Genomic DNA, 22,239 nt, shown 5'->3' on the forward strand with positions numbered 1-22,239 from the left:
AAAGGCTCTATTTCCATTACTGTATGTTATAGCAAGCACGAGGTCCATGTAAACATCCATTTTGTTGTGGCCTTCTCAGAAGCCCTTCCGATCCTTAAACTTCTAATCCTTGGCTTTCCCGGGCACAGTGGTGCATGCCTATAATCCCAGCGACTTGGGAGGTTGGGGTAGGAGGTTTGCAAGTTCAAAGCCAGCCTCAGCAAAAGCTAAGCAACTCAGTGAGGCCCTGTCTCTAAATAAAATATAAAATAGGACTGGGGATGTGGCTCAGTGGTTGACTGCTCCTGAGTTCAATCCCTGGTGCCCCCTCCCTAAAATGTTTGGCCTTGGTACTCAAATTTCATCATTATACATTATACATATCAAAATATCACACAGTATCTCATAAATATGATACCATTAAAAAATTGGCTTAGATCAGTACTGGTGACCATAGATGGGTTTTCAACAGGAAATGACCTCAGAAGCATTTCCACTTATTAAAGTTAGTTTATTAGGTTCAAAGAAATGAATCTGCAGAGTAAGGCATCAATAAATATAAAATAAAGGTGAAACAGGGGGAGAGTTACAGACAACAGGGTCAGTGAGGATGTGGGAGGTGGCAGGGATGCCTCTCTGATGAGTCCATGGTCAAGGGGCTCAGCCTGTACACTGCCCAAGCTTGGAGGGTGCACATTCAGTGACAGGTCTCGAGGACACACGTGATGCCGGATTCCTGAGGTTGCTCCCTATTTGCCATTTTTTGGTTTCTGCTCCTTCCTTCTCTCTGTTCTTGAATGGTTTTATTATAAATTTTCTATCCCAGCAGAACTTCTGAACGCCTCACCAGGACCAGGAGTCCACTCCAAAGTGGAACTTCCAGTGTCTAGCGCCTTCTCCATTATTCAAAGTAAAGCTCTTGTAAATATTTTATGCAACCAGAAGGAAGGCAGAGTGGATACTGTCCCCCACATGAAATCCTGGACTTCTTGGAAAACTTCCAGAACCAATACAATAAATCAATAATGCAAAAGGCCTGCGAAAGCTTCTTTCCCACTGATTTTAGCTGTTACGATTTGGCCTGAGTCATGCCCCAGAGATGCATACTTGATGCTGACTCAGTTTCTCCCATCTGGAATGAGAAAGCACACACTGATGCAGGACACCAGCTTGATGGGCTCCAGACCACAGCGAGGGGTCTGCAGTCACATTGGCCAAACCTGGCTCACTGTGGCTCACTGTCCCGCATCCTCAAGGTTTGAAGAGATGAGTGGGTTGTTCCAAAGCAAACTTTTCTGCTATCCTGCTCTTCTCCCTCTCCGATTTCCTCAGGGATCTCAAATCTGTTTCCTCCTAGTCTCTCTCCTTTATCCATGTCAGCGTTCCCTGTTCACTTCCATGCCCTTCCTGGCTCAAGGAAAAGGTAAGGGACAGCTCCAGCCCAGCTGGACTCTGCATAATCAGGGAGCTGAATGTGCACCTGCCCCCAGGTACCCATTACAGGGAAAGGGGAAGCTGTGGGCCTGTGACATCTTCCCTCAGCTGGGAAGGGGGCTGAGTGTGGCCTATGGTTGGTTTTCAGATTCTCAGGGTGGGCTGTGGCCAGATAGTTGAGACATATATTTCTTCAGACATTTTGTTTTACACGTTTCTCATATTTTCCATGGAAATCTTTGCAACCTCTTTGGGAGATTGGGAGACTTCTGGGATAGAATTATCAGTTCATGATAATCAGAACCAGCATATGTGAAGAGAGAGCACTCCCCGGGCACTGTGTGCTGGCTAGAGCCCACTGGTTTCTCTGGGCACTGCTTTGTGTCTCACTGCAGTGAAAATGATTGAAGATGATCTCCAGAGATCTCAGTGGGATGTCCAATGAGACTTTTAATCCAGCCTTGACTGGACTGTCATGGGCAGAGACAAAAGGCATCAGTCTGGGGTGATTTAGGTTTGTGCCTGTCATGAGACTGGAGACCAGATACTGCATAATGTCCCACCTAGCCTTGCCCCGTTGATGGTGAGGAAGGCTCTTCTCAGTGATATATAGTGTTAGGAGCACCAGAGGAAGGTCAGAAGGTCTGGGCATGTGACCTTTGACAAACCCATTAGCCTCTGGAGCCTAGTTTTCTCTTTTGTGTAAATGACCTTGGGGCTGGGATTGTAGCTCTGTGGTCAGGCACTTGCTTAGCCTATGTGAGTCCCTGGGTTTAATCCCCATCACTGAAAAATAAAATGCATTAGAAGTTTCTCTCCAGTTTGATCACAGGGTGATTAAAAGGATCAAATGAGATACCATGTACAAACCAACTAAAAGCTGTAAACAGCCATATAAATATATGAGACTATAATTATGATGATGATTCTATTTTGCTGATCACAAGAGCAATACATTCCTTGTAGAAATTATAGAAGTATACTAGGAAGAAAGTAAAAAGCAGTGATCATCTTCTATGGGCAATGTCTACACTGGACCATTTTTGCAGGGCTGCATGGAATGTGCAGGAAGGTGATCCAAGAGGCATGAGATTCCTGAAAGCCAGAGACACGGGGCAGGCGAGGGAGAACAGACTCCCTCAGCTTTTGTTATATGTAAATGTCTTAATTTATTCCTTACTTCTAAAGGACAGTTTTGCCAAATATAGGATTCTAGGTTGACAGTTTTTTTTTTCTTTTTAATACTTTCAATATATTAGCTTACTTGTCCTCTCCAAAGTTCTGATGAGAAATCTGCCAATAACCTTCCTGAGGATACCTGGTATGTGACAAATCAATTCTCTTGTTGCTTTTGAGATCCTCTGTTCTTCAGAAGTTTTGTTACAGAGTGCCTTGATGTTAGTCTCTTTATGTTCATCTTCTTAGAGTTTAGTAAGCTTTTTGAATGTTTTTATTCATGCCTCTAATCAAATTTGTGAAGTTTCTTCAAACATTCTTTCTGTGCCCCCTCTCGTCTCCCTGAAAACACCTGATGCTGTCCCATAGCTCTGACAGGCTCTGTTCACTTTTAATGTTTTTTCCTTCTGGTCTTCAGTCTTAATAATTTTGACTGTCCTTTCTTCTAGTTCACTGATTTTGTTTTTCTGCTGGCTCAAGTCTGCCTTTCATTTTCTCTAGTGAATTTTTCATTTTAGTTGTATTTTTTCAGCTTCAGAATTTCTATGTTTTCTTTCTCTTTACTGATATTTCCATTTTGTTCATGCATCATTTGCTTGAATTTATCCACATCTTCCTTTACTTTTTTGAGCAACTTTAAGACAGTTGCCTTTTGGGCTGGGGCTGGAGCTCAGGGTAGAGCACTTGCCTAGTATGTGTGAGGCCCTGGGTTCAATCCTCAGCACCACATAAAAATAAAATAAAGGTATTGTGTCCATCTACTATTTAAAATAAGCCAGTTGCCATTTATTTATTTATTTACTTACTTTCTGTAGGGGGGATTGAATCTAGGGGCATTTTATCACTGAGCTACATCCCTAACCCTTTTTAATTTTTTTTGTTTTGTTTTTTGAGACAGGTTCTCACTAAGCTGCTTAGAGCATCATTAAGTTGCTGAGGCTGGCTTCGAACTTGCTATCCTTCCATCTTAGCCTCCCAAATTGTTGGGATTACAGGGACATGCCACCATGCCCAGCATGAACATTTTTAAGACTGCTGTTTTAAACTCTTTGTCTAATAGATCTGCCATCAACCTTTTTTCAAAGATACTTTTGTTGTTGTTGTTGTTGTTGAATGGTCTTCACTTTTCTACTTCTTTATGTAATTTGTGATTCTCTTTATTGTTGTTGGGAATGATATCTGAATCAAACAATGCCATAACACTAAAAAGCAGATCCTTTTCCTTCCTCAGAATTTGCTAGAAATATTTGTTATCATTTTAATTTTATTCTATTCTATTTTTCTTATTTTTTGTATGTTATCTCTAGGCCAAGAATCAGCTTGAGGTGTAAATTTAAGGTCTTCTCAGGTCTTTCTGGAGCCTATGCCTTTTCTCTTGAACATACGTGGTGGTTACTTCCTAATTTCCCCTACATGTGAAGTTGCTTTCAAACAGCTTGGTCTTTAACGTTTGGCTTCCAAAAGTAGAAACAGTAAAATGAAGGAAAGAAAAAAAAATTCTCCTGGAGGTTGCTTCAGCCAGAAGGAGAGAGATCTGCAGTGGTGGGAAGAGGTGTAGGGGGGGATGCCACCTCTTTATCTGCACCCATGTTTTCAGAAGCAGCAGTGGGCAATTAAAGCCCAGATCCCCAACGTGTGGAGGATGGGGATATTTTTTTCCCTTTTCCCTTCTTGGCTCCCCCAAACTGTGTGCAAGTTACTCCAAGAACACATGCATAGCTGCCTGCCATGGGGCTGGTTGGGGGGATGCTCAGCAGCTACTGGTACAAGCTGAAATCACCTAAAATCAATTCTGATTTATTCTCCAAGCATCCCCTGGGTTTTGCAAGCCTTCAATGGACCCCAGAGTTCTACACAGTTCCATACAAAATACAATAAATGGGTTTTGCCAGTGCAATTGTTGTTCAGGTGGGGAGACAGATTCCTGGTGTGTCTTATCCTATCATCCTCTCAGAATCCCCTCCACCTAGTAACAATTCTGTGCATATTCTTCCTCTCTTCTTTCTTTTTTATGTGCATATGCTTCTTTAACTACAGTTGTATACCTGTTTTGAACCTATGATCATCTGAGAATGGATATTGCTATTCCTGGGTTAGCTGAGGTTAGAGAAGGGAAATGCTTGTTTGCCAGAGGAAGTACCTACCACCTGTCCCAGGGACTATCCTAGCTTTTGGGAATCGAGGCCCTTGCTTCTTAGGTCACTGTGGGATGGCCCAGTGTACCAGCAAGCCAGTCTGTTGTCTGTCACACAGAACCCTGAAACAGGACGAGGCCAGAGTAGGACTGTACACGTTTTCAAAGAAACAAAGGACTTTTAAACCTGAGACTTCATTTTGTACAGTGAGAGATGTCACCTCTGCCCAGGTTAGAAGACACTTCTAAGTTGCATGGGGTGTGAGCAAGGGCATTTCTTCCAAGACTGTCTTAGCGCAAAAGCACCCGTGTGGTCTCCCTCTTGGCCTTGTCAATTTCCTGTAGCAAAAGAACTTGGCTTGTGAGTCAATCTGGCCAAAATCAATAATAATATAGATGGAGGAAAAAGCTCTAAGGGCACCAAAAGGAGCCATGTATTCTACAGGTGAGAGAGAACACTGAGTTAGATTTTATAAATGCTACAGGGTTTTTCTCACAGGTTTCTTAAACTATGCTACTCAGGGAAAAATGGGCAGGGACTGTGGGTGATGACAGCAGAATGAGTCCAAAGGGGGTTCTGAGTGGCTCAACTTGTTTCTGCATGTTGTAGTGATTCTAGGGGCCCCTTCCATGCTTCAGCTCTTGAATTCTAAGTGTTCCATTCTGGCTTGAAACAAAGCCACACCAAAATGGCTTTCCAAAAAGAAAACGAGTGTGAGGAAGGCTGCCCGGCTGTTGAGCCTTTCCGTGCTCCCCAGGAGAATCTCTTTGAGGGCTATTTCTGAGCATTTCTGCCTTTGATGTCATCCGGGCTCTGTCCAGCTGCCTCTGTCTGGAGCCAGGGACCAGGTGTGCGGCCTGAGAGAAACAAAGAAGATCTCATCATTGATTGGACCGGGGAAGGTTGGGCTCACTCCACCAAGAAACCCGCTCAGCCAGCACTTCCACACCAGAAAGGAACCCAAGGCAAGGTGAGCCTGGAAACCTGAGACCACTAGGCTCCTGGCCCTGGACTGTGCTCCTGGCCCTGGACTGTGCTTCCGCACCACGCTTAAAGCCACAGACCACAGACACAGGGTCGTCATGTCCATGACGCAAGGACAGCACCTTGTGAGGCCCATCATCTTTAAGCTTTTTAGCGCTTCCTGACTCATGGATCACCACAACCTTCAGCTACACCCTTCTACAGTGTACCAGGCACCATGCCAGGGTCAGTTATATCCATGCCCCAAAGTCCCCAGGACAGTCCAGGTTGCTGTGCTACTTAAAAAACAGCATGAAATAAAGAAACAATGATCACGAATTATTTATAATATTGAAAAACTGATAATAACCTGTGTTCAACCAAAGGTTCTAGGTAATCTAGAGTTCAGTATCATATAATGGTGTATGAAGCAGATGTCTTTTTAAAAATTCTTGATTTGGAGGAACTAAATCGTATAAAATAGAACAGTGTTGATTATTTTTAAAATTCACTAAAAACACAGTTAATAATTGGAAATGTTTCCTCTTGAGTAGAATTATTATTTTTTAAAATTCCTGTGAATAAATACTTCTGAAGTTTTCTACCATGAGCATATATAAACCATTGGGACAACTTTGTATGGTACAGTTTTAAAAATGAACTATCACTCAGAAGGGTCTCTGAAACTTAACAAAACATTAATAAATGGGCACTGTAACTTTCATTAAAACATTTTTTAAAATTAATGAGTGCACTGAGTTTAGAATACAGATATTTTGGAGCAAATGATGCAGGGAATCTAGGATTTTTGAGACAGTTTGAGTTAAAGTAAAAAGGTACTGACAGCCCCTGATCTGATTCCCTGTGAGAAGACAGCCTTGGGAATGACTATTTTTAAATTTCAGAAACTCCTGTCCACTACAGGAAAATCTTCTAGTTCTGGGTTTCACAATTCAGGCTTTATTAACATTTTGGGCTCTACGATTCCTTGTGGTGAGGCCATCCTCTGTGCTGTAGGACATTTAACAGCAGAACTGGCCTCTCTGTTACTAGGTGCCAGTCACACTCCTGTCCCAGGCCCATGCCCAATTGTTAACTCAAACCCGGACTCTAGACATGGTTGACTGGTCCCTGGGGGCCAACATCTCCCCATTTGAAGACCATTAGGTAATAAAACAGGCTTCCCCAGGTAAACAGCTTTCCCTAGTTTTGTTACAGATGCCTGGAAACAAGAGCAGAGAGGTTAAAGAATAATCAGTGAGTTCTCCATAAAATAGAAAGGACAACTCTGGCCTTAGTGCAAAGAGAAATTTCACTGGTGCCAGAAGTGAGTGGCGGGGACATCGACAGGGTTAGAGAGAGTGCTTTGGATTTAAAAATGGCTTTGAAGGGATTTCCCCTTATAAAATGTCACTAGAACCTTCTGGAATTCATCAAATGGGGCCCTTCTGCAGAAACCGTCTATCACATCAGCTATTCCCCTTGGAAAGGTATTTTGCTGGGAGCCATCAGCCAAGTAGGTATGACAATCTCCTTGCCAGCTTACTCCCATGATGTCTAGTGGAAGGACTTCTGAAAGGTGACCTTGCTCAAGGACCAGGGCGGTTTAGCATAATAGGAGATTAAGGTGTTCCCCCTTTAGAATAGGGCGTATCCTGATGCCTGGTTTCCTCTTGAGTTCTTAGGGTCAGACAATATATTTGGGAGACAGAAGCCCAGGAGTAGTGGATTTGGGAGAAGTGGATTTGGGCAGAGAACGTGGATTCCCCAGAACGTGTTTGTAGACGGCCGGTGTGAGTTCGGGAATAAAGAATTGCTGTTTGAATCTACAAGCTGTGTGGAGACTCGTGATTTGTGCCCAGCCAGAGAGTGCAGCAGTATTTCATATTCATCCAAACTACAGTTTTCAAACTTTTGGTACAGGAGCTCAGAGTAAGAAATCTTTTTGCACCTCTTCCCCATCTCCATCCAGCCCCTACTGCACTGGCAGAGCCCACAGAGTGAACACTGCTGCCTTTGCTGCGATCTCCTGCAAACAGAGGGCTCTGCTTCCCTGCTAATGCAGCTGTGGCCCTGAGGAAAACTTGAACAGCAGTCCTGGTGCACACTCCTCTGCATTATGAGATTGAAAGAGGAATGTCTATGCTGGGGCTGACAGAGCAGGACCCAGGGCCAAGCTGGCTTTCAGCCTTGTTTTTCTTCATGAGCAAACCAAGCTCACCTTGTATCTTTCTCCAGCCATAGCCACATTTTCAAATTAGGAAAAAGAAAATCCATTCTGTAGCTAAGTGACATGAGGATAGATATGTAGGACTTGGAGAGTGTTTAGAAAGGATTTAGAAATTTGGCTGGCCATTAAGGCAGGGCCTCCTGGGGAATTCTTCTACCAGCCTTAGAGTGTAATTTATAGGAGTTGGAAGGTGGGCTTGGGAGAGGCAGACTCGTGTGAAGAGCAGACCTAACCATCAGTGCAGGGCCAACAGTCTGCCCAACTTCAGTCCACCATGGCAGGAAAGTGAGGAGGCAGTGGGCCGAGATGCAAAGATTACTCTGGATGTGGAGCAGAGACCTGAACTAGCCCTGACCAGGGCAGCAGAGGCAAGCCACTGTACTCTGCCTTGGTTTCTCCAGCTGTACATGAAGCCGGATGACCCACAAAGGGCCTTCTCGTAATCTCTAAGTGAAGGGAATGACAGGCTCCATTGGATCTAAACCTTCCATCTGTTTTTCTCTCTCCTTCCCCACTGTCACTGCCATCATAGAACTGGTGGGCACAGGAGACTCATCATCCCTTTGAGCACATCTCCTCTGGACTAAGCCCAAGCTAAGAGAGGTCACCCTACATGCCATATGCCTCCCTTCCCTCACAGGTACATGGACCTATGGGTGGGCTAATCTTCTTCTCTCTCCCAAAAATTTGCAATCTAAAAGTTTCAATGATTACTAAAAGCAGTATTCATTTACCAAAAGAATTTAGACAACACAGACAAGCACTGAGTGACAATCACTTCATATTTTGGTGTATTTCTAATCTCTTCCTCTAAATGATCAAATTCTCTTTTTCTCCCTCAACACACAAGTTAATTTAATTTAATTTTTTTTTAAATTTAAATCATAAGCAGGACGCAGAGCCACACAATGGTAATCCCAGTAGTTCAGGAGGCTGAGGCAGGAGGATCCCAAGTTCAAAGCCACAGCAATGTAGTGAGGCCCTAAGCAACTTAGAGAGACCCTGTCTCAAAATTTTAAAAAGGGGGGGGGCTGGGGATGTGGCGGCTCAGTGATTAAGCATCCCTGGGTTTAATCCCAGAACAACCAAAACAACAACAACAAAAAATAGATTGTATTTATTTTTTGTGTACTTTTTTGGTATTATTTTATTCATTCAAGATGGTGTTGATGTTTTCTCAATGTGCTAAATATTTGGTAGCATTGTTTTAATGTTTTCCTGGTGTTCCATCTTGTGGCTCTGCTTTAATTTTTTAAACTCCATTGATGGAAATTTGTGATATTTCCAATTTTTTTATTCTGTAAATGGTTGAGCAATGTATACATGAGTGAGCTTTTTTATTCAACAAGTATTTACTGAGTGCATGCCTGACTCCATTCTGAGAGCTGGAGATGGGCTAGTGCATAAACTTGGTGCCTTCTCTGCCATTCAAGTCTTACCATTTACGGGGAAGACAGACAAGGGGCAGGTAAACACATCACATGTCAGCAGGCAATAAATACCTTGAAGACTATTAAAAAACAGTGTGAAGAGAATACAAAGTGATGGGCCAGAGAGACCTACTATTTTACATCAGTCAAGGATTGTCTGATAAGGTACTGCTGTGGACTGAACTGTGTCCCCCCTTCTCAAATTCACATGTGGAAATCTCAATACTAGTGTGATGGTATTGGCAGATGTGCTTTTGGAAGGTGATCAGGGTTATATGAGGTCATGTGGGTGGGTCCCCTGATGGGATTAGTGTACTCATACTAGAAAGTGGTTCTTCCTCTTTGCCATGTCAGTACGGTGAGAAGGTGGCTCTCAAACTCTTTGACAGAGTTTCCTCTGTCAAAGCAGGAAACTGAATCAGCCAGCACCTAATCTTTTCAGCTTCTAGACTGTGAGAAAATACACGTCTGTTAAGCCAGCCAGTCTATGGTATTTTGTTTTGGCAGCCTGAGCTGATAGACAGGTACCATTTGATCCACAGGAAGTAGAGAATGAGTCTGTGGTTATCTGAGGAAAATGTCTCATACCTAAGGAAAAGCAGATGCAAAGAACCCAGAGGCAGAATTGTGCTTTGAATGTTCTAGAAATTGAGGTGTTGTTAGAGCAAGTAAGGTGGGAGGAGAGTGGTTCAAGAGGAGAGGGAGAGTTTATGTAGGTCTTATGAACAATGATAAAAATTTCTCATTGATTTGGAGCAAGATGAGAATTTACTGGAGACTCTGGGGCAGAGGGCAGCTTGGTTGGGCTTGGGCTTTAGACATATCACTTGTGCTACAGTGGGAAGCAGGGAAGCCTATTAACAGGTTCCTGAGGTAATTTGGGAAAGAAATGCTTAGGTCAGGGTTGGGGTGGAAGAAGAGGTGAGAGAGATCAGATTCTAGATGCATTTCACTGGAAGATGCCCTAGAGTTTACTGCTAAATTGAATGTGGGAGAAGAGAAAGAAGCTGAAGATGATTCTGAGGTTTTTGTATTAAAAAATAATGGAGGAGCCGCAGAGTTCAGGGGAAGTAGAAAGCAGAAGGAGAGCTATTGGAAAATCTTAAGTAGGAGAAGAGCTTTGGAAGACAGGGTTGTACACTACCCTGATGCCTCTGAACATGGGTTTTGGCAAGGGGGAGGTCCACTGGTGGCCTTGATAGCAGCTCTTGCCGTGGTAGGGAGGGGAGAAGGACTGGGAGGACTCAGCAGGAGAGAGAACAGGAGGAGAGGAAGTGAGACAGGGAGACATGCTGGCTCTAAGAGGAGCAGAGAAGGCTCAGGGAAAGAGTAGATCAAGGGACAGATTTTACAGACATCAAAGCACCTTCGCAGATTTAGAGAAATAAAGAAATGCCCAGGAAAGGCAGAAGTTGTGGTGAAGGAGTAGGAGGCTGGAAGACAGTTTATGAAGGGCTGTGGTTGACAGTAACTAAAAAAGCTCACTGGGGCAGAGGGTCCTGCCCAACCTCCCACCACAAAGGCAGAAATAATTACTCTCCTCCTGAGGTGTGCTTTTTCTATGAATTCTCTCAGCTTTGGAACATCTCATCCTTTAATTTCTGTGACATGATCCACCCTATACTGCTAAAGTCATTGCAGTGCCTAGCGGAGAAGTTGCACAGCTCCTGGAAATAATGGTGGCCAAGTTTTACTTTAAACATAAAATAATTCTTTTCAAAGAGGAGTTGGACTTCAATGAGATACCACTTTGCACTCACTAGACTGTCTACTATGAAATGAAATTAAAATTTAAAACTGAAAAATCAGGGTTTATAAGGATGGAGAAAAACTGGAACCCTTGTGTGCTTTTGGTGAAAATGTAAAATGGTGGAGCTGCTATGGCAACTGGTATGGAGGTTCCTCAACCGATTAAAAATAGAAATTACCATACAACCCAGCCGTTCTACTTTAAGATATATACCCTCAGAAAATTTGAAATCAGGTGTCAGGAGCTGCCACATAGGAGTTGAGCGCCCCCTAGCTTTGATTGATAGAAATGTAGAGAGATGTGGCAAGCGGCCATGGGCTGTGTGTGTGAGCTGTGAGCATTTTCAACACACAAGCGGACTGGACTGACAATGCAGCTCTGTCTGGGCTGTGCACAGATGTGTCCCTTTCACTTGTTCTGCCTTTGATCATCACACAGCACATGAGATAGGTGTGGTCTTCCAAGATGTCAGTCAACCTGCTGACCTGGGAGACGTTGAAAAGCTAGATTAAGCCCCCTGAAACCTGACCCCTTGCTTCATTTGAATGGAATATTCCCAATAAAACTGGGTTCAAGGTGTGCTCTTTCTCTTTCTTTCCAGCCTTGCCTCCTTTGTGGGAACTAGGTCAGAAGAGTCGTCATAAAACCCAAAGAAAAAGGTATTTCTGTGTCATTATTTTATGCCAGACCAATTCACGTGGAGTGACCCTGACTGGTTTAGTTGTATGCCATGACAATCAGAGTCTTAAGGAGACATTTGTATACCTCTGTTCATAGCAGTAAATATTTTCAATAGGTAAAATGTGGCAGAACCCAATCATCCAGTGAATAGATAAATAAAATGTGGTATTTGTGTTTGTATGTGTGTGTATGTATACATACACACATAATGGAACATTATTCTGCCTTAAAAAGGAAGGACATTCTGACATAAATTACATAGATGAAATTTGAGGACATCATGCTAAGTGAAATCAGCCTGTAACAAAAAGCAAATTGTGTATGGTTCTGCTTATAGGAAGTACTTAGAGTATTCAAAATCATAGAGACAGAAAGTAGAATGGTGCTTGCCAGGAGCCAGGGGGAGAGGGAAACATTGAGTTATTAATCCATGGGTGTAGAGTTTTGGTTTTACAAGATGAAAAGTATCCTGGAGTTTGAAACATCTTCACCACCTCAAAAGGAAACTCCACACCCATTAGCCATCATTCCCCATTTTCCAACCCTCAGTCCCTGGAATGCCTAATCTAACTTTCTGACTCTATGGATTTGCCTATTTTGGACATTTCATATAAATGGCATTCTACAACTGTGATTGTCCTATTTGGTTTCTTTAACTTAGCATAATGTTTTCAAGCATCATTCATGCCCTAGCAGGTCTCAGTACTTCATTCCATTTTATTGCTAAATCATATCTCATTACAGGATGATCATACATTGTCCATCAATTCATCAGTAATTTCCACTTTTTGGTGATTGTGAATTATGCCGCTATGAATGTTTCTGCACAGCATTCATAGTGTAGTGTTTTGTTTGAAGACTAGCTTAAAATTCTTTTGGGTCTATATCCAGGAGAGGAATTGATGGGTCATGCTATAGGTTGGATCTGGAAAGTCCCCCAAAGGCCCATGTCTTCAAGGCTTGGTCCTCAGTCTGTGGTGCTGTAATGGTTTAGTGGAGACCTTTAAGGGGTAGAATCTAGTGGGAAGTCTTAGGTCATGGGGGTGTACCCTTAAAGGGGACTATGGACCCTAGTCTTCTTCTCTCTTTTGATCCCTGGCTGCCCCAAGCTTTGCTCCACCATCTGCACAAGATACTGCCTTACCACAAACATAAAAGCACTGGGCCAGTCAACAACCATGGGCTGAAACCTCTGAAAATGTAAGCCAAATAATCTTTTCTCTCTTTAATTGATTATTTTGGTTATTGTATTACAGTAAAGGAAGAGTGACTAACACAGGTCATATGTTTTATATTTAAATCATTGAAGAACCTAATGCATCACCAAAAATATTTAAATAACTAGACAAAATCATCTTACCAATGGGAAAATATAGTCATTAATTGCAGAGCAGAGACAGCAAATACAGCCATTAGAAAAGCTAAATATTAGGGCATTTGTGTACTCTGGTATGTGTGTACTTTAGCATGCATGCGTTCTAGAAGAAAGGGGAGAGAAAACAAGCAGGATGAGACAGAGTGAGCACTGCCATGCCTGAGCATGAGAACCCATGTGTCTCACAGAAACAACACTGACTCCTGGACCATGAAGACTCCAATATCTTGGAGAACCAGTTCAATAGTGAGGAGAGGAAAACTGTACAGAGAAATGTGATCACACTAACATCATTAACAAGGCTCTCCCCTGTGATTCACAAGAATGGCAAGATTATGCTCATTTAATTTTGAGAGAATCTCCCAAAGTATTTCATGTCCACTGATGCCACGTCAATCGAAAATAGTTACCTTATTTTTGAAATTGCAATTTCACTTTCTTGTCTGTAAGATGTCAGTTCATTTAGCAGACATTTTTTTTCTGTTCCTTTCTGAGCAGCAGGGGATTACTTTTGAGGTGGGCACTGATGCGAACATTTCTCTTGCAATGGGGCATAGAGCACAGACTGTCAGCTGTGCCCTGCTGGGTAGGGTGAGTGGGGCCCAGGACTGTAGCTCTCCAATTCTCAGGCACCATGGGCAGTATGAAGTCTACCATTGGGAACTTCCTAAGTCATGCCCAACAAGAAAGGGAACCCATAAGTCTTCATCTGATACCTTTTTTTCTCACCAGATTATTGTGCTTATTTTACAAAATAAGCAAAGGGATATTATTGAGTGACACTCCCCAACTTGTCACCTATGGCAGCCTGTGTAGCCTTACTCAATCAGGCACCTTATGCCTAAAGTACCATGGGGGACTTATGGTTCCTAAATGCACCATGCTATTATGCTCTCTCCTGGGCATGTGTAAACAGTGTCCTCTCTCTAGGCCACTGTGACAACACCTTCTACTCCTTCCCCTTAATGCCCCTAACACTCCAGTCATTAAGACATTGTCATGTACAGCGGCTAACTTCTCACTCATCTTTCAGGAGTGTGCATGGCAGAGGGTGGTGTGGGGACCTTGCTTCTTACTCTACAGCCTTTGGTGTCTGCAGGGTGCCTGCTGTGCAGGGGCAGTGTGGACACATTTGCTGAACTGAGCAGGAACGTGAGACCAGTGTAGCACCTGCCTCCTCCAACTGCTGACTCTTCAGTCTTTTTTTTTTTAAGAGAGAGAAGGAGAGAGAGAATTTCAATTTTTATTATTTAGTTTTTTCAGCAGACACAACATCTTTGTTTGTATGTGGTGCTGAAGATCGAACCGGGGCCGCATGCATGCCAGGCGAGCCCCTCTTCAGTCTTTTTAAAAACTAAAGGGATGTGATTTCTCCCCCATCCGCCTTTATAACAATCCACTCCCTTTCTCTCAAGTCAGAAAAATGGTATTTACCTGTGATTAAAAGAGGACACAAGGCCCCTCTCTCTGACAGGCAGTCCCACAGCCAGAAAAGGGAACTCTATCCAGGCTAGTGCTGACAGCCCTCTGCCCTGACCAGAGCAGGCTGAGCACCTCTGCTCCTCTGCAGAAGGGACCTCACCAAGGCCCCTCTGAGAGGACAGGGCCACTGAACCTGGTCCCCGATTCCTGGCCTCAAGCTAGCCTTGGACTCTGTTGACTTTTCATTAGGGTGCTCAGGTGAGTGGGACAGGGTTCTTACTTAGGCAACAGGGTAGGCACACATCCAACTCTCACCCCAAACTGTTGAATTTGCTGCCTCCTGCCACCCCTCGTCCAGTCCAGCTGGCTCAGCACCACACAAGAATTGGCTCAGTTTAACCAGCAAGCAGCGACAGTGTGGTAGTACCCCACCCTCGCTTTTCTCTCACTTCCCTGCTGTTTCAGCCTCAGTCTCCTCCTCTCTTCTCATGGCTGAACAGGTGAGCTGAGTTAAAGCCTCTCTTGGAGCCTGACCACACTGTTCAGTCAGCAGGAGGCCTTCTCCTGGCTGAGTCTCAACCTAGACTATACACCAGAATCACCTGGCAGCTTTCAAAAATAGTGACATCTGGGTCCCACCCTGGCTATTTTGATGAGAGGCAGTGTGGAGTTCAGGACTTTTAAAAACTCCTAGGTCATTCCAGTAGGTAGCCAGCCATGGTTGAGAACCACTGGCCTAAGGATATTTTCCATTGCATGATTTGTCAGAATTCTGAATTGGGGGGAATTCTATTTCTTTCCCAGTTCAGTCCCTGTATCCCATTTCAGTGTTCTTTCCGGGCGTTCAGCTCCCTAGCCAAAAGTCCCAGGAGGAAAGGGATATGTGGTAAATTTAGGCATCCAAATCTGATGCCAGTTAACCCTGGGGTTGTGCAAAAAATAAAAATAAAAACAAAATCTCCAAATGAACTCTTATGTGCAAGGACAAATACATGTTCTGATTAAGTATAAACACACTGTATCCTTGCAGCAGGACAGTAAAATCGTGATGTCACCCTTCAGGCAGTTTCTGGTCAATCAATGCACACTGAGCACCTACTTTAGGAGTGTCAGGAAAAGCCAGAAGTCTTGTCAACGTAGTACTTACTTCGGGGGACCTTGCTTGGGTAAATCTTCTGGCATGGTTTGTATTCATTCAGAGGGGGAAAATCTTCCACAGAATGGAACATGAATTTAGACTTGAAGTCATCTGCACATGTGGGAAATGGTAAAGTTTAGTTGGGTTACGGCAGGTCCCATGTTGGATGGCTCCAGGAGAACACATGTCACTCAAAGCAAATGCACTGTGTTCTGCTTGCCTGCTCTGTGCAAAGGTGTTGATGGAAGGGCTATTCCCCCCAAGACATCCATCCACCTTTCAAGTTTTACTGCTTGGCTGGGAGGAGGGGAAGTAGAGTGAGATCAGCAGTGATTTCCCATCACCCACCAAACTACTCCAACCAACATCTTAAGGAAGCTCCTAAGGGAGCAGAAGTGAGCTCCTGGGGAGAAAAGAGGAGTGGTCCTGTCTCCCTTTCCTGGGCTGACTCCTGTCTTTTGAGCTGGGTCTTATGTCTGACCATAGCCTAGCACACAGAAGGGGGGCAGAGGTGTTGCAGTCACATCCAACTTCAGGTGCCTTTAACTTCCTACCTCCATAGTCCATAGTTTTGCTCCAATTGTCCCCCTACCTCGTGGGCCTTCCACCCACTCCTTGCCCTTATCCAAATCACTCTGGTCTCTCTGGCACTCTGGTCTCCATGGAGAGAGACAGACATACACACAAAGAGAGAATTTAAATACTGGTTTTCTTTTGGTTCTCTAGTCTGAGTCAGAAGTCTAAGAGTAGGCCCTGGAACTATCCAGAAAGTGGTGAAAGAAACCCTATTTCACAGGCTCTGTAGGCTGTCCTGTATTTGTGTGAGCCAACAGTTCACTGGGAAGCATGTAAGCTCTCTCCAGGAGCCAGGAGAAATCACCTCCTCACTGGCACAGTCCCCCATGTGTGCACCTGCTTACCAGTGATGTGCATGCTTCCATTCCGCAGCTGACCTCCGGGCTGCTGGGTGGGGGTCCAGGCAGGGTTCTGCTGGCTCTTGCTTGAAATCTCTGTGGTGGGTGATCTTGCAGGAGGTGCTGGAAGGTGGATTTAGTTTTCCCCCACTGGTCCCTTATGGGGAAGATGACAGGGCATTCAGAGTTAGGAATGGGGACAGTGACGTTATAACTCTATGTGAGAGATTAGACGTTTAGATTTCTGGATATAATATGATATAGTGATTAAAAGGGCAACTGCTTCAGCCAAACTGAGAATGAATCACATTTCTTTCATTGGGACAAATAACAGGTTCTTTGTGCCTTAGTTTTCTTACCCCAAAATGGGAATAATAGGACACATACCTCCTAGGGTTGAGAGGACTAAATGAGTTGATTTCAGTAAAGTGGAATACAGTAAGTGCTTGACAGTTGTGATAATATTAATGATGACCCTCATTACAAGATGGTATAGCTCTCTGGGCATGGTAGGGCATGCCTGTAATCCCAGTGGCTTGAGAGACTGAGTCAGGAGGATTGTGTGTTCAAAGCCAGCCTCAGGAAAAGCAATATGTTAAGCAACTCAGCAAGACCCTGTTTCTAAATAAAATACAAAATAGGAATGGAGATGTGGCTCAGTGGTTGAGTGCCTCTGAGTTCAATCCCAAGTAACTCCCCTCAAGAAAGATGGTACAGCTCAAGGAATAGCCCCACTGCAGAGTGATAGGAACAGCAAAGGTAGTTGCTAGGTGAGGGCCCAGAGGGAGGCCAGAGGAATGGGTCGTAGGAGCATGTTCCTACCCTCAAATTCTGCTCCCACTGAGTTCTACTCCCACCAGCTCTTCTGCATTGCAATCTGATTATTCTCCTTCAGTTCCAACTTAGATCCTTCCTGACCACCAAGGCCCAACTCAAATCCAACCTACACCCTCAAGCCTTCCCTGGTCAATGGCCAGAGGCTCCTCCCTCCTCTCCCTGTGCTATTCTGTGTGACCCTTGGCAGTCGACAGCCCAGTGTCCTGGCTCCTCACTACAGGTACCCCACTGCTGCTTATTCCTCAATGACATTGCCTCCATCACTCTGCCAGTACAACTTCTTTCCCTTCTCCCAAGTTGAGCTGAAGTAGAAGTTACCCCTATTTTATATGTGAAATCAAGTTTCACATCCAAAGACACCAAGGGAGAGGCCAGGTAAGCCTTCTGGAGCAGGTGGGGGTTCCAGCAGCAGCAGCAGCAGAGTGGTGCCCTCTGAGCTCCTGCTTTCCCTGCAGGGTCTGCCCAAAGAGACTGTCCCAGGCTTCTTTCTCTCACTCTTCTCTTTCTCGGCACCTAGGAGTTATTTGATCACACAAGGAGACTAAAGGGCTAAAGAGACTGCTGATCCTCCTCTTGATGGGAACTTGCCCCTCCTTGTGGGAAAGGAGAAGGAAGGAAGGAAAATACAGGCTCCTGCCCCAGCCACGCACAGGCCCTCACCGCATAGTCACAGCAATGCCTGTGAAAGGTGCTGTCGTTATTCCTATTTGTCAGAGTAAATTAAAAAAAAATAAAAACAAGATAAACAAAACAAAACAAAAAAGCAAACAAGCAACTGGCATCAGATTACACAGGAGTATGCAGGGAACACAGGATCTGAACTCAAATCTCTCAAAATCCAAAATGTGCTTTTCTTTCCACTCCATCATGGACATTTAATATCACAGATACCAGAGGTGCTCACCACTCACAATGTCAGGCCTCCTGGTGACCAGTCAGTTGAAAGAAGAATGATTAAAACCTTATCTCTTCTGATCAACAGTCTTAAAAATACCCTTGCCCTCTGTGCTAGGAATTCTCTCTTAGGAACCTATCATTTAAAAAATATCCAAAGTAGGGCTGGGGTTGTGGCTTAGTGGTAGAGTGCTTGCCTTGCTTGTGTGAACCACTGGCTTTAATCGTCAGCACCACATAAGAAAAAAAATAAATTAATTAAAAAAATAAAAAATATCCAAAGTATGGACTAAAATCTCTATAAAAATATTTCCTACACTGTTATTCATAATAACAAAAACAGGGAATCAAATATATGTACATATTATCATTTTAATTTACTTATACATTTTAATAATTTGACAAAACTGCTTTTAGTATAGTATTAAATAAAAATACAAAACTGTAAATACAAAATGGTATTAAGCATGTAAATGTACATGTATTCAGAAAAAAAAATGAAAATGACATCCAAATGACAGTTTTCATCTCTAGGCGATATTATTTCTATTTGCTCCACAATAAGCTGGCATTGTTTTTAATTTAAGGAAATACATTTAAGAAACTTTCTGCATCAAAAGATTTACTGACAGAACAAAAAATATGTGCATGGATATGTGTGTGGGGGAGTTGTATATGTGTTAAGTGTGTATGTATACGGGTGTGTGTATGGAGTAGCATTTATTAGGGTGTTTGTGTGTAAGGCTGAGAGAGTGCTTGTAATTGTGTTTGAGCTGTGTGTGTAAATGCAGGTGTGTGTGTGTGTGTATGTGTGGTGGTACCTTTTGTGTAAAGGTGTCAACAGTGCATGAAGTCTACCACTACAGGGACCAGTGAAGTAAGTCATGACCCATCAACACTCAATTCACAATCCTCTCTGCTCTGTAAGTGAAGAATTATTTTTGCTTTTTGGCTAAAGATACAGGCCCTGTTTTCTCCAGTCAGCTGAGAACATGCCAAAAGGCAGCATGTTAATCCAATCTGCTGAGGGCCAGTGAAGATTCAGGCTGGGAGCCAGACTGGAATAATTCAGGAGAAGACTAAACCAGAGACCTGGGCTGGGAAACAAGCCCCACCCGAGGAGTAGATCTGGAGACAGAAAGTCCATAGTAAAAACAAAACTCTTCTCTAGAGCTCACTTGCTATTCCCTGTTCTAAGCACATCCACGTACATCTTTACAACAACTCCAGGAGGTAGAAAGATTGCTGTCCTCATCTTACAGAGAAGGACGCACAGACAGTTAAGTGGCTGTCCAGGGTCCCAGCCAGTGATGGCAAGAGGATCATGGCCAGAATCCCTCCCTTACCTTCTGCAGGATCTGGGACAAGTCTCCCAGTTCCCCCTGGCCCTTGGTTTGTGTCTCTAAAATGAAAACTTCCATCAATAAAGTCCCATAGAGGGACAAGGTTCTACCCAGAGGCACTGAGTAGCTCTGGACTAAAACCACATTCTGAGACTGGAGCCATCCCACGGTTTGCACGGGGTTCCGCGGTCTGGGCTGCTTTACCTTGGCCTCTGCAGATTCTCCTCTTCTGCAGGAGCGGCTGAGATCCCAGAGGGCCAGGTGGTGCGGGCAAGCCCTGCACGCTGGCCTTCTGCTGTTGGGCCTGGAAGTTGGGGGGAAGCGGGGGAGGGGTTTCGCTGCAGTTGTTAGCGCCTGGCAAGGGAGGCGCTGGCACCGAAGCCCTGGGCGAACAGGAAGCATACAGGGGGAGTGGGGGCGGCGGAGGTGGCGGTGGCGGCGGGTCGGGGGGCTCTGGCACCTCTTGCGCGGGGCTGGCAGGCTCCTCATTGAGTCCTGGATACCCACAGGGTGGGAGGAGAGGGAGAGGGGGCGGATGGGCGAGAGGTGCAAGGGGGCCAGCTGAGGCCTCACTGCCTTGTCACTGAGTAGGGAGGCCAGGGGCAGAGGGGGTGGGGTCGGAGGAAGCGGCGGAGGTGGAGGCGGAGGAGGGCAGGGTCAGTGGGTGCAATGGCAGGAGAGCTCCCTTTGGTCGGTAGGCCCGGTGGGGACACCAGTGAGGCCTTGGTGGGGGAAGAAGATGGTAGAGGTGGAGGTAGGGGGTGAGGAGGTGGAGGTGGGGCGGGCACATTGGGGCGAAGAGGGACTATCCTGGCAGCGCCTTGGGCCTCAGAGGCATTGCCTAGCCTGGAAGATGCAGGGGGGTTAAGCGGGCCACTAATGGTTTTGGTGGGAAGACGGGGAGAAGGTGCTCTTGAACCAGAGGCCTGCCCTGTCTTGCCACCTAGAAATGAAACAAATTCTGGGTTAGCTCAACAACAGAGAAAGGAAGAAGCTAAAGCGCATGGGTGGCACTTGGGACCAGCTGGATGAGCGCCAAGGTCCTTCTGAGCATCAAGGAGCTGTCCTTCCAGACAAGCCCAGGTCAGACCCTAATCTTACTATTCTGTTCTCACCTGCCAATAGCCTTCTCACGTCCAGCCCAGGATGCAGGACTGCTCTGACCTGTGCCCTTCCTCATCTCAAGACCCCTCACATTCATCCACCTTTACCTGCCAGGTGCAGTTGCCCTTATGCTCTGGTTTGGATCCTTAGGTATACCAAGCCCAAACACCTGGCTAGGGAGGTTTTCCTCACTGCTAGCATTTTATGAACAAGGACATCCTTTGTTTCTATATTGCAAACATAAAATTCATGATTCCCTGAATACATAAGGGAAATCAGCAGGGAAACACTTGTCCTCCACATTCCAGGTCCAATGACCTTGAACCTCCTAGTTACATGGCCTCTAGAAGTTCAAAGCCCTCTTTCCCAAAAACTTACTCTAATTTTCAAAGGGCTGGCTTTTTCCTGATCTCTGAATTTCTCATCCTCTATGTGTCTCCTTCACCACATCATTAAAAAAATATATATATTTTTTAGTTATAGTTGGACACAGTACTTTTATTTTATTTATTTATTTTCATGTGGTGCCTAGGATCAAACCCAGGACCTCATACATGCTATGCAAACGCTCTACCACTGAGCCACAACCCCAGCCCAACCACATCACTGAAATCCAATAACTCTTAAACTCAGGGGTAACAACAAATTGCTCGTTTGTGTTTGCTGGACTTTATGGAGGACTGGGGTGAATATGGGGTCCTTGGAGGGAGCTCTGACTCTTGATACAACCTTGCACCACAGTGCTGATTCTCTTCTTCCCCCTCTCTTGCCTCTTGCTAAGGAGAAAAAAGTTTCTCTTCCTGCTTAATGCACTGAAGTTCTGCAATCATTGTTTAAATACGATTTTAAGAGAGGTCACTGTCAGAGGGACTGTCACTGTCTTTTCAGTTCTCCCTTAAAGGAGTTCTGGGGAACACACTTTCCCCTATTTCACTACCCCTATATGTTATATGGCAATATGTGGAAAACACTTGGAAAAATGCTTGCTTCTCACATATACAACTTCCTGGGTGCTGCAGCATAGGGGCAGCTTTTGTTTCAGATTATAAACCCCAGTGTCTATTGAGGGGTTCTGGAGTTTTTCATCCCATATGAATCTCCAGTGTTTCTCCAAACTGGGTACAAATAATTCCTGAAGGACTTGATGTCAAAAGGCAGGCCAAAGGCATAGAAGAAGTGCCTCTGGGGGAAGAAGATAAGTGGGCAGGAGTATGGTGTCTGGGTTTTCGCACTGGTGGCCCTCTGGCTATGATGTGACAGTCACCTGGGCAAGACTACTACAGCTTGGTTGTATCCCTCTATTGAAGATTTTCTTTGAGGAGATTCTGGAAGACATATCTTTGTCGTGAGGAATTAACATAATTTCAGGGGCCAGAACAGCTGGCTGCCTATGCCCAGGAGTAGAAAGCCCTACCTGGTCTTTCCAGGGACAAG

General features: G+C 44.6%; 1 pseudogene; it reads right to left on the bottom strand.

Moving 5' to 3' along the window:
• Positions 1–5,498: 5,498 nt before the first annotated feature.
• The window catches only part of LOC143389649 (WAS/WASL-interacting protein family member 3-like), a 36,415-nt pseudogene continuing 19,674 nt past the window's right edge, over positions 5,499–22,239 (bottom strand).

Source organism: Callospermophilus lateralis, unplaced genomic scaffold (genome assembly GCF_048772815.1).
Source record: "Callospermophilus lateralis isolate mCalLat2 unplaced genomic scaffold, mCalLat2.hap1 Scaffold_63, whole genome shotgun sequence".
NCBI lineage: Eukaryota > Metazoa > Chordata > Mammalia > Rodentia > Sciuridae > Callospermophilus > Callospermophilus lateralis.